Source organism: Physeter macrocephalus, chromosome 10 (assembly GCF_002837175.3).
Source record: "Physeter macrocephalus isolate SW-GA chromosome 10, ASM283717v5, whole genome shotgun sequence".
Classification (NCBI taxonomy): Eukaryota; Metazoa; Chordata; class Mammalia; order Artiodactyla; family Physeteridae; genus Physeter; species Physeter macrocephalus.
Genome location: NC_041223.1, coordinates 61,603,105 through 61,615,520, shown reverse-complemented (window position 1 = coordinate 61,615,520; position 12,416 = coordinate 61,603,105). Strand labels below are relative to the sequence as shown.

The 12,416-nt window shown below is 34.7% G+C and overlaps 1 long non-coding RNA gene across 1 annotated transcript in view; it reads left to right on the top strand.

The window, feature by feature from the left end:
- The window catches only part of LOC114486983 (uncharacterized), a 216,998-nt gene that overhangs the window by 109,800 nt on the left and 94,782 nt on the right, over positions 1–12,416 (top strand). The window contains exon 2 of the long non-coding RNA XR_003681527.2: positions 5,362–5,433. This is a non-coding gene — a long non-coding RNA (uncharacterized lncRNA). The remainder of the gene's footprint in view (positions 1–5,361; positions 5,434–12,416) is intronic.

The window sequence follows — 12,416 nt, the reverse complement described above, 5'->3', positions numbered from 1 at the left end:
AAAAAAAAAAAAAAAAAAAAAAATCCCCAAACAGATTTAACTGAAAGAGACTTCCACTCTTATAATCAAACTCTCAAAATTTATAGACAGAGAATTCTGAAAGCAACAAGAGAAAAACAAAACAAAACAAAACAAAAACTCATCACATACAAAGGAACTTTGATAAAGCCATCAGCAGAAACCTTGCAGTCCAGGAGAAAGTGGGATCATATTTTCAAAGTGCTCAAAGAAAAAACTGCCAACCTAGAATACTTTACCTAGCAAAGTCATCCTTCAGAAATGAAGGAGAGGGCTTCCCTGATGGCGCGGTGGTTGCGCGTCCGCCTGCCGATGCAGGGGACACGGGTTCGTGCCCCGGTCCGGGAGGATCCCACATGCCGCGGAGCGGCTGGGCCCGTGAGCCATGGCCGCTGAGCCTGCGCATCCAGAGCCTGTGCCCCGCAAGGGGAGAGCCACAACAGAGGGAGGCCCGCATACCGCAAAAAAAAAAAAAAAAAAAAAAGAAAGAAATGAAGGAGAGAGGAAGAGTTTCCAAGACAAACCAAAAAGGAAAAAGGAAACTTACCACCATAATTCCTGCTTTACAAGAAATGCTAAAGGGAGTTCTTCCTGCTTAAATGGAAAAATATTAATTAGTAACATGAAAACATTTGAAAGTATAAAATTCGCTGGTAAAGGTAAATATAAAGTCAAATTCAAAATACTCTAATACTGCCATTGTGGTGTGTAAAACACTTTGATCTCTAGCATATAGATTAAAAAACAAGTGTTAAAAATAACTATAGTGATAACATTTTGTTAATGGATAGACAACACAAAAAGATGTAAATTGTGACATCAACAACCTAAAATGTGAGAGGGAGCAAGCAAATGTGTAGAACTTTTTTATGCAATTGAAGTTAAATTGTTATTAGCTTCAAATAGACTGTTATAACTATTTGATGTATTATGAAAGCCTTGTGGTAATCACAAAGTAAAAATTTATAATAGATACACAAATGATAAAGAGAAAGAAATCAAAGCATACCACAACAAAATATCATCAATTGACAAAGGAAGAAAGCAAGAGAGGAAGCCTTTTAATTTGATGTGGTCCTGCCTATTTATTTTAGCTTTTGTTGCCTGTGTTTTTCGTGTCTTACCCAAACAATCATTACCAAGCCTAATGTCTAGGAGCTTTTCCCCATGTTTTCTTCTGGGAGTTTTATGTTTTCATGTATTACACTTAAGTCTTTAATCCACTTCAAATTAATATTTGAGTGGTGTAAAATAGTGGTCCTGTTTCATTCTTTTTGTATAAGTATATAAAGTTTTCCCAACACCATTTATTGAAGAAACTATCCTTTCCCTTTTGCACCTTTGTCAAAGATTAGTTGACAGTATGTGTGTGGGCTTATTTTCTAGTCTCTCTATTCTGTTCCCCTGGTCTATGTACTTGTCTTTATGCCAGTACCATACAGTTTTGATTACTGTAGGTTTGTGATATAGTTTGAAATCAGAAAGTATGATGCCTCTAGCTTTCTTCTTCTTTTTTAAGATTTCATTGGCTATTTGGGGTCTTCTGTGATTCCATACAAATTTTAGGCTTGTTTGTTCTAGTTCTATAAAAAATGCCATTGGAATTTTGATAGGAATTGCACTGAATCTGTAAATTGTTTTAGATAGTATGGATGTTTTAACACTATCAATTCTTCCCATCCAAGAACATGAGATATTTTTCTGTTTGTGTCTTCAATTTCTTTTACCAGTGACTTATAGTTTTCAGTGTATGAGTTTTTCACCTCCTTAGTTAAATTTATTCTTAAGTATTTCATTGTTTTTGGTGCTATTGTAAATGTGATTTTTTTCTTAATTTTCAGATAGTTTGTTAGTGTACAGAAATTCAAATGATTTTTAATGTTGATTTTTTATCCTGCAGCTTTACTAAATTCATTTACTAGTTCTAGCAGTTTTTCTGGTGAAATCTTTAGGGTGTCCTATATATAAAATCACTTTTTCTGTTTGTTTTTGTAACTCAACAGCAAAATAGCAAATAATCTAATTCAAAAATGGACAGAAAAACCTGAATAAACATTTTTCCAAAGAAGACATACAAATGGCTAATAGGTCCATGAAAGGTGTGCTCAATATCATCAGTCATCAGAGAAATGCAAATAAAACTGCAATGACATATTACCTCACATTTTTTAGCATGGCTATTATTAAAAAGACAAGAGATAACAAGTATTGTCAAGGATTTGGAGAAAAGGGAACCCTTGTGGACTGTTGGTGAGAATGTAAATTGGTGCAGCCATTATGGAAAACAGTATGAAGGTTCCTCAAAAAATTAAAAATATAACTACCATATAATCCAGCAATCCCACTCCTGGATATATATACAAAGAAAATGAAATAAATATCTTTTTAAAAAATCTGTGAAATATTAGTCATCCTTTAAAAAAGTGGAAATCCTGTCATTTGCAACAACATGGATGAACCTGGAGGGCATTATGCTAAGTGAAATGAATGTGAGAAGAAAAAAAAAAATCCCTGGAAACAAGAACTAACTACTGTTTCTGGAACCAGCTAGCACTGACAGGAACAAGATGTAGACTGGAAGGAGCAATCCCTTCTGCCTCTGTTACGAGTTGAATTGTGTCCCCTGCAAAATTCAAACTGCAGTACAGCCCCCAGTATCTTAGAAAGTGACCTTATTTGGAAATAGGGTCATTACAGATGTAATTAGTTAAGATGAGGTCATACTGGAGTAGAGTTGGCCCCTAATCCAATATAGTTGGGGTCCTTATAAAGGGGGAAATTTGGACACAAGAGAGAACACAATGAAGTAGCAGAACACCATGTGAAGGTTAATGCAGAAACCAGAGTGATTCTTGTACAAGGAAGAACTAGCAAATCAGATCTTACATATAACATCTCATTAAACTTTATGCATGGCAAGTGACAGACACTGGTTGTGCTGTTTGATACAAAATGGCTGTACTTCATCTTCAGAAGACTAAACCTGACATCTAAACATGCCAATATAAACATCAGAACAAAATATATTCTAACCAACCATGGGAAGCAGTCTTGTATCAGGAAGGCAATAAGGATTACACCAAGAAATTCCAAAGATTGTCAGCAAACAACCAGAAGCTAGAAGAAAGGCATGGAGCAGATGCTCTTTCACAGCCCCTAGAAGGAACCAACCATGCTGACACTTTGATCTTGGACTTCTAGCTTCCAGAACTATGAGACAGTAAATTTCTGTTGTTTAAGCCAAAAACAAATGAACAAAAAACCAAAGTGATCATCATCAATAACAGAATAAATAAAAAGTGTGTGCCACTTGATACAAGATGCAATTGGAAGAACGCAACATCGCATATGACATTTCTGTTGAAAATGCATAACAAATCTAATCATGAAGAAGCATTAGACAATCCCAAATTGGAGGATATTCTCCAAAATAACTGGCTTGTGACATTCAAAAGTGTCAAGGTTACAAAAAAAAAAGACTGAAGAACTATACCAGACTAAAGGTGACTAATGAGACATGACAACTAATGCATGATTCTGAACTAGATCCTTCTGTTGTAAGACAGATGATGAAACTTCAAGGGGGGTTGAGGATTAGACGGTAGTGTTTATTTCCTGACTGTACGCAGTTATGTAAAATAATGTACTTATTTATAAGAAATAAATAATATTTCAGATGTGATGGAGCATCAGGTTGACAGGTTACTCTAAAATATTTCAAGAAAAAATATTTTACTCTGATATTTTTTGTAACTTTGAGATTGTTTCAAATTAAAATTATTTTTTAAATTGCCTAAAGACACCTACAAATTGTGAGAGAATAAGCTTTTGGGTTTGCTTGTTTTAGATCTGTTGATGGATATGAATTATGGATTGGATCCTTTTCAAACTTATTTGAAAGAGACAAAGATTGAACTTTCTTTTAAATTATCATTTGGTGGTTTGACTGTGGTTTTATGAGTATGACTTCATGAATTGACTGAGCCACATAGGCTCAAATTTATTAGGATTATAGGTGAAATCATATGTAAGTGACTAATGTAAATTGTAATACTACTTGTACGTAGTAAAATTATATGTATAAGCAATTATAAATATATGCAAGTTATTAGATGCAAATAGCAAAACTGTTACTTACATACAACTTTTTATACTAATGATGTGATTAAGAAGGAATTGAAATTTAGAGTTTATTTTAGTTATATTATTAGAAAGTCAAACTTGAATCTTTACAGTCACATAATAATAGAAAAACACCCACCTACAGTTATTTATGAAGTTTTTCATATTTTGGTCCCACATATTATGTGATTATTTGTGCTTGACTTACAGAGACCTAGCAATGTCAATTACATTGCTGTGTATAATAGCTATTAATTTTGTAATTCTATCATTGAGTGTAGGAACTCAGTTTTAATTTTTAAAGTTTCTTCTGTAAAAGCTATAATCTTATTTACTAGTTTCAATTTTACTGAAGTTTTAGTGTACAGCTTTGAGATAACAGTGAAATGAAAATTGCTTTTAGTGGAAGTTACAATAAATATATCCGAGGAATATTTTAGAGCTAAGTTTTGTTTACTCTTGCTCAAAATAGGTACTATATGGAGAGACGGTATTAGAAAATTGTTACATAAAGCCGTATATTTGCAAAGTTGTTCAAGTGCTGGTGGTTTACAACAGATTAATTCGTGGTCACTTCTCTTTTCAAATAAATATGTCAGATGTCACATTATTAGACAGGAAAATGAGGTAACAGCTCAGAGAGAGCTGTTATAAATACTGTTATTATTTATAGAGATAAGTAATAGGGAGGTTTTCAAAGAAACCTTTAGAAACTCTATTAGTTCAAAGCTTTATTAAAAGCAAAGTGGTTTTGACTAGGGGAGGCCAACAAATGACTATCTAAAGGCAAAATTGTGTTTTCACAATGATCAATTCAATAAAGCATCAGTCCAGGCAGTGAAGCACTCAGCTGAACACTTTGCAGTCAAATCTCTACAGGGTATCGACAAAGCCGCACACTTTGTTTTATTTAATCCCCAGTTTACAAGATACCAATTGAAATAGTTCAAGTTTATTTTTTCCCAGAAATGACTATTATAGATTAAAATTACACAGCCCCTTAGTTTAAGAGAACTATCTAAATATTAAATTGGACCATCAGCACCACAAACATCACTACAAATTGTGGTGTGATACACTACATGCTTATGATTCATGGCACTGTCAATACTTAATCATAAACCCCATAGACAAGTTTAATAAACTCAGTATACTTGAAAGTGAAAACCTCTACTTTATATTTTAAGTTACATCTACTTTTGTATTATCCTTTGCCTTTAGACATGAACATCATACCCATAAGATGTGAAGAGTGTGTAAAAGATATCACTGGATGCAGCATTTTCCACACAAGTAAGTTGTTTTAACAAACCACTGCTAACTTACAACTATCAATCAGTAGACTGATACGAACCGGTGTTTAAAATCTTTATCAGATTCCTATGCATAAAAATGTTATCTCCCCTTACTAGTAATGGGAAGTTCGTAGATATTTTATTAGATTCTCCTTGACCTTCCTGCATATACTTCTAATTTCATTGCAATTTCTCTAAAGAAAAACAGAATCCTGAGTATCGTATGAGATACACATACTGTGGTTTGTGTAGGTTATTGAATCTAATTTTTTCATGTGCCTAGCCTAATGTCCTATAGCAGTGTCAAAAGGGTTTTGAATTTTATTAAACTAGGTCATCATTAAATACTGGGATTTCTAAATTTGTACGGGAAAACATGGTTATAACACAGCCTTTATAATATAATATACCAAACATTAGCTACAATTCTCTTTGTAAGGAACATGCAAATTTTCAAGTTTTATTATTCTGAAAGCAGGTAATTTCAAAAGTTTCCAAGAACATGGTTATAGTTCGAGTCTACCTTTCTCCAGTCAGCTCAAAAGGAATCTTGATTCATATGGCTTAAGTGACTTGCTTTTCCTTAATAAGAATCTCATAATCTGATTTGCATAGCCAAACCATCCTACAGGGGGATTCTCATTTGATCAGGAAAACTTCTTTTAAGAACTGCCTACTTTATAAAATACCCAGAAAATGGATGTAAGTTTCCAATAACCTTCTGACTCAGCCTTCCTTTACAGGCTCATCTGAAGCTATGCACTTACATGTAGTTTCCAACATAGCCAAACAGCTACATATTCTTTCTAAAACACCTTTTATTCTATTTGGCTGTCTTTTCACCAGAAATGCCCTCCTTCATCCTCTTCCACTAAAGCAAAACCTACACAACTTTTGATGCACACCTCATGTTACATGTTCTTACAGAAGCCCAAGATGTCCCCCAAGACCCTCAGTGATCTCCATCTCCTCTGGCACCTGTATGGCCTATTGTCTGGCCTATTCACAGTTACCAATAGAGCCTGTATGTTTAGTTATGTTAGGTCTATTCAACCACATGGTAAGTTCATTGAAGATAAAGATCATGACTCATGACTTCTTTATATCTTTTATAGCCCTTAATTCAGAATTTTGCACACAGCAATCATGAATTTTTAAATCTAGAAGGAATCTTAAGAAAATCGCAACTGTTTTAGACAGATAAGAGACCTATATCTAAAAGGTTAAAGTAAATGCTGAAAAAGATATTTGGTGATTAATGAATGCCAGATTTACTCCTGAGTGTTGGAAAGGGTTTTATTTCTTTTCTCTTTTTAAAAATATTCTCAAAGAACCATCTTTTTCACACTTGTGGATGCATCAGAATCAAATAGAGGGCTTGTTAAAACACTGAGGGGCCTGAAGCCCAGTGTTTGAGTCAGGAGGTCTGTGATGGGGCCTGAGAATCTACCTCCCTAACAAGTTCCCAGGTGACACTGATACTAAGGCCCATGGATTACCTTTGGAATAGCATTGCTTCAAGAAAAAATTATCATATGTAAATGTTATCTCAATTACATTTTGAAAAAAATTATTTTTTCAGAAATTCTATTTTTGAAAAAATAGATAATTTATTTTTTATTTTTTGTGGTATGCGGGCCTCCCTCTGCTGTGGCCTCTCCCGTTGCGGAGCACAGGCTCCGGACGCGCAGGCTCAGCGGCCATGGCTCACGGGCCCAGCCGCTCCGCGGCATGTGGGATCCTCCCAGACCGGGACGCGAACCCGGTTCCCCTGCATCGGCAGGCGGACGCGCAACCACTGCGCCACCAGGGAAGCCCGAAAAAATAGATAATTTAAAACTTTTATATTACATTATCATCGTCTATAAAACATATCAACAGTTTCTATTCCTAACATGCTTTTAATTTGCTTCTAAGAGTTCCACTTTTATAATAATTCAGTGATATTAATTATCAAAGCAAAGAATTTTTAAACCTCTTTTTATTCATTCTAATCAAAATTAGATCTTATTGGAAGGGACAACACGACTGTCAATAGGGCAATGATCTCATCTAAATTTAGCATTCTTGTCTATATCAGAGCATGGCTAATTGTAATAAGTTTCTGGAAGGCAATTTGGCAATATATAGTGAAAGCTTTAAAAATGTACATACCTCTCACTCCACATTCTAGCTCCTAGTAATTTATCCTAAGAAAAGAACAAGTCATCAAAGATGGAAATATTCTATATCTTGATGTGATGATATTCTATATCTTGTGAAGATATATTCTATATCTTTGATGAATTTGTCAAAATTCATCAAATCATATACCTTTGGTACCGAATAGATACTTTTATGGAAATTATACCTCAATAAAATTAATTTAAATTTTTCTTAAAAGTATCAGTAAGAAATTATTATTTTTTTAAAGCTGCAGTCATGGCATTAGCCACCTAGTCACTTACTTCAAAATAGAGTAGGGACACAGTTGATTGGGAAATTGAGTAAGAGGTATTTGCCATGGCCTTTGTGGTAAGTGTTGTAAGTATGTGGAGAAGGCCAGGGTTTAGAGAGTGTGTGTACCCAGAAAATGAGGAGTAGTCCTGCAGCCACTTCTCTGGTTTTAAAGTGCTGGAGAGTGCACAGCCATTTTAAAGACTCACCTGTTGAAAGTTCCCCAGAGAGTTAGAGACCGTGGAGACCTTGATATGGCTTTAGGAAAGGCATAGTGGTCCAAAGACGCAGGTTATCAGCTTGGGTTCTAGCCATTGGCTAGAGTTCACTCTAAGGGTTTTGAGTTGAATCTCAAGTGATTTCATGGTCACACCTCCCTCAGAGAGAGTGAAGCAAATAAAGAAAAGGGCAGGGCAGTAGCTTTCCTAACCATCTTTCTGGGATCACAGACAGGCTTGCCATTTATTTCTGCATCATCTTTCTGCTTTCTCACCTAGATTGTCAACTCCTTGAAAGTACTTACTCATCCTTCTGTCCCCTGGAGCCCTGCTTTACTCCTTACTGTTGAGATAGTATTTTGAAAACTTTAACTTCAGCCTAATGCAAAGATACCAATGTTGTAATTTGGGCAGATACTAACCAGCATATTTGGAAGGTATTTCTAACAGTATTAGAAATTATCCTTTAACAAAACTTTTAAAATAGCATCTATTTTCTTCCTAAGTAACTTGCAAATTAGATTTTCTTAATTTTAAAAGTAAAAAACAATGTTTTTCTCCCTATATCCCAGAACTGCAGATGAATGTAGTTTCTAAAACTTTTGCCGAGTCATATATTTTCATTAGCCACGGCGATCGTACAACCAAAGCTTAGCTACAGGCTATGTTAAAGATACATGAGTCAGAATATAAAATAGCTTGAATATATTGTTACACGGTATTGCAAAATTAAGGCTAGCTGCTTTTTTCTTAATCTAAACACATATAGTCTGACTGCAAAGATGCTTTGAGGTCACTCTTTCAAAAAATAAGTTATATTTTAGTTAAAACTAAAATAAAAAATTGTTATCACCATATGGGTGAAACTGTCTGGGAAATGCCTGTATTCATGGGAATCTGCTAGTGTTCTTAAGGGTTATTCCAGTAGAACAAGGGCCATTCGTTAGAAGAGTGTGGTGTTATGGCAGCTGTATCCAGTGCTATGATAGAAGGAAGTCTATAGGGAAAGAGCACTCTACTGCCTCTACTTATTAGAACTTCCTATTGACTCCTATATAAAATCTCAATCCCACTCATCGCTTGCCTTTTGTTGAAAATGTAATTAACCTTAGCATTTTCTACTTTGTACCCTCTAATTCTTTTTCAGTGGTGCAGGCATTTGCAAACTGCTGTTATTTTGTATGTTAAAGTGGTTTTCACCTTGTAAGAAGGCTAAGAATCTCTCTTATGGAATCCAAGTCTATGAAGTAGGTACTGTCAGAGAGATGAAGTGACTTGCCCAAAGCCACTCAGTTGATGGCCTCAGAGAGAGATTTAAATTCTGGTCTGTCTGACTCCAGAGCCCAAGTGTATTTGTCCATATGTCAGAATTTTAGACATTTGTACCCACTTTTTAAATGTCCTTATTTATTTCTGGCCCTCCTTCCTTATACCCCTGTCTAAATCTTGGACATACTTCTTTTGAGTGAAAATGGCTTTAAATAATTCTTAATTTTTCCCTCTAGAGAGCTGTGTCTACAGCAGAAAATAATTGATTATGCTACATAACTTCCATAGTTATTTGTCTCATCTCAAATCTCACCCTCTTTAGACTTTCCCTGTCTATACTACCTACTATTGCCCAGTTACTCTCTGTAGTGATTGCTGACTTTATTTTCTTCAAAATGTTTTTCATTATCTAAATGTACATTATTTACTTGTTTACATGTGTCCTGTTTCTTTCCAAGATACCTTGGAGCATGAAACTCATCTACTTATTCCACCTTTCCCCCTGGCATTTAGGTACTGCGCATGGAATAAGGCTCACTTGATTTTGGTTGAATGAGTAATCACTAGCTACTTAACGATGGGCTAACAATTAGCAGGGCGATGACATCATGCTCACACTTGGCTGCAGTTCTCCTAGTATGAAAGCAGTATATTTTTGTTTCTAGTCATTACTTTCCTATAGAGCTTTTCAAATGGGTTCCAGTGTAACTAAGCTGAAAATTATTACCATTAATATGCTTCCTTTCCTCTAGAAAGTTATATAAATGAGATAAAAGATTAAAAATATTATTCTCTTTTGGTTACATGTGAGCAGTTTATGTTTTAAGGTCTTCAAAACGTTTTCCTATGTGTATTCGCAAAATATCACATTTTGTTTAATTATTGATTTCAGCCATTTGCAGACATTTATTACTGGATAAAAGTGAATATTAACAAGGAAATCAAAATCAAAAACATCTCCAAGGTTTTTCTTTTCATAACCTAAAATCATTCACACAGTGCTTGTACATGACTTTTTCTCATTTCTTCTAAATCAATCGTGTATTTTTTTTCTATTAGTAAGTGAACACATAGATTGTTTAATAAATGTGATTATAACCTCACACTTAAAAGCTCAATCACTTTTAATGCCCTTTTATGGTAAACTGAGAAAAAGATTGACGTTAAATATCATGAACAACTGTTTCCTAGTGAATGAGTTATATTTTATACCATGTTTAGTGATAATACTCTTTCCATGGGCAAAAAAAAAAAACAAAAAAAAAACAAAAAGAAAATGAAATCATAAAACAGAAAGCAAGAATAGAGCACAAGTAAATGAAATCATAAACTGTGATGGGAAGTTCTCCTAATTGGAAACAGTTTTGAAATAGGTATAAACCCATGGGTCATTTTTTTTCAGTGCATTTGAGCTGATAGTAACACTAAATCATACACACACATATCTGAATATGTACATTTGTAAATATATATATGCATATACTTATCCTGACCTCGTTTAAAAGTAAAGTGACTTTTAATCATATTATTTTTATTCATAATAATCCTCTTAGAAGCAGGTGTTAGGTATTTTCCATATTTTACCAATGAGGAAAGTGGGGCATGGGGATATTGTATGACCTACTCGAGACTGATTAATTTTGATAAGAAGTAGACATGGGCCTTGAATTCTGTTTATCTGACTAGTATTTCACTACCTAAAAGAATAGAAATTAAAGAGAAAAAAATATACAAATCAAAATTTAACTTTTGATTTTAATTTGTCAATTTTGTAAACTTTTTGTTTCGTCAGTTTTGTTGGCACATAGTTCTTAATAGTGTTCTCTTACTATTCGTTCATGTTTGTAGGGTCTAACTCAGTTTATTTTACTACTATCATTAAGCTTGTTAACCCCTTTAAAAAAATGTAAAAGTAAGACAATCACTGTCTCAATTCAAGGTTTGGTTGCAGGTAACATAATCTACTCTAGTTATTTAATGGAAAATACATATTTCAGGGTATCAGTTAGCTAACAGAATTACTGGGAAGGCCAATGTTGCAGGCTTAAATACTACCAAGTTAGTAATACCAAACAGTACCAAGAGATAGTTTCATGGAAATTCAGTTATTGCTGCTGCCTGCATCTCAACTCTTATAGGACCAGAGTTTTAGCCGCTGTAGAAACACCATGCCTCCAGAACTGTGCAGGATTCTTCAATCTGCACTCTAAACCTATAATTCTTACTAGATAGAAGCTAGTTAGCTTGTGACAAGGTTGCTGAATGAATGAATTTATCAAAGGCTCTATCTACCATAGTGCTGCAGCATAAAATACTACCTCAAAACTCAGTGACCTAAAACAGTACTCATTTGTTTTTGCTCACACATCTACACGGTGGCTGAGGTTAGCTGCTATAGTTGGGGCTTGGTTGGGTGGCTCTGCTTCATGGTATAAATCTGGCTGGAGTAGGCTGTTTGATGTGGGTTGAATTCATTCTGGATCCAAATTGTATTCATTTTGGGACCTAAGCTGAAGGGAAAACACTTCTCATGGTGATGGCAGAATGCAGGAAAGCAAGCAGAAACACACAATGTCTCTTACAGCCTACAGCCTGAATCAGCAAATTCTCATTCTGCTGTTTCTTTGCCTAATACAAGGCACACGGCCAAGTCCAAAGTCAAGATGAAGTACATTCCACCTCTAGTGGGAGGGGCTGCAGATCACATGGCAAAGGGAGCGGGTAAAGGGAGGGATGAAGACCTGGGACTAATTCTTAAATCTGTCACACCAGGAAATAACATTTTGAGATTCTGCCCATGAAAAAAGAAAGGTGTAATTGGAGAGTTATGAAAATACAGAGTTTTCAAAAGATTTTGGGCTATGACAAAGAAAAGAGGTTTCTACATACATTTAATGTAATGGAAAATCAAGAACTACCGTATTCTGCATGGCTTTTATAAGCATAAATGTTAAGACATCAATGAAATATTCTGGGTCGCAATTGTAGTTTCAAAAGATTTCTATATTGCATAAATAATATGTTCATGTGTAGTACATGACATTGTAGGTATGAGTAT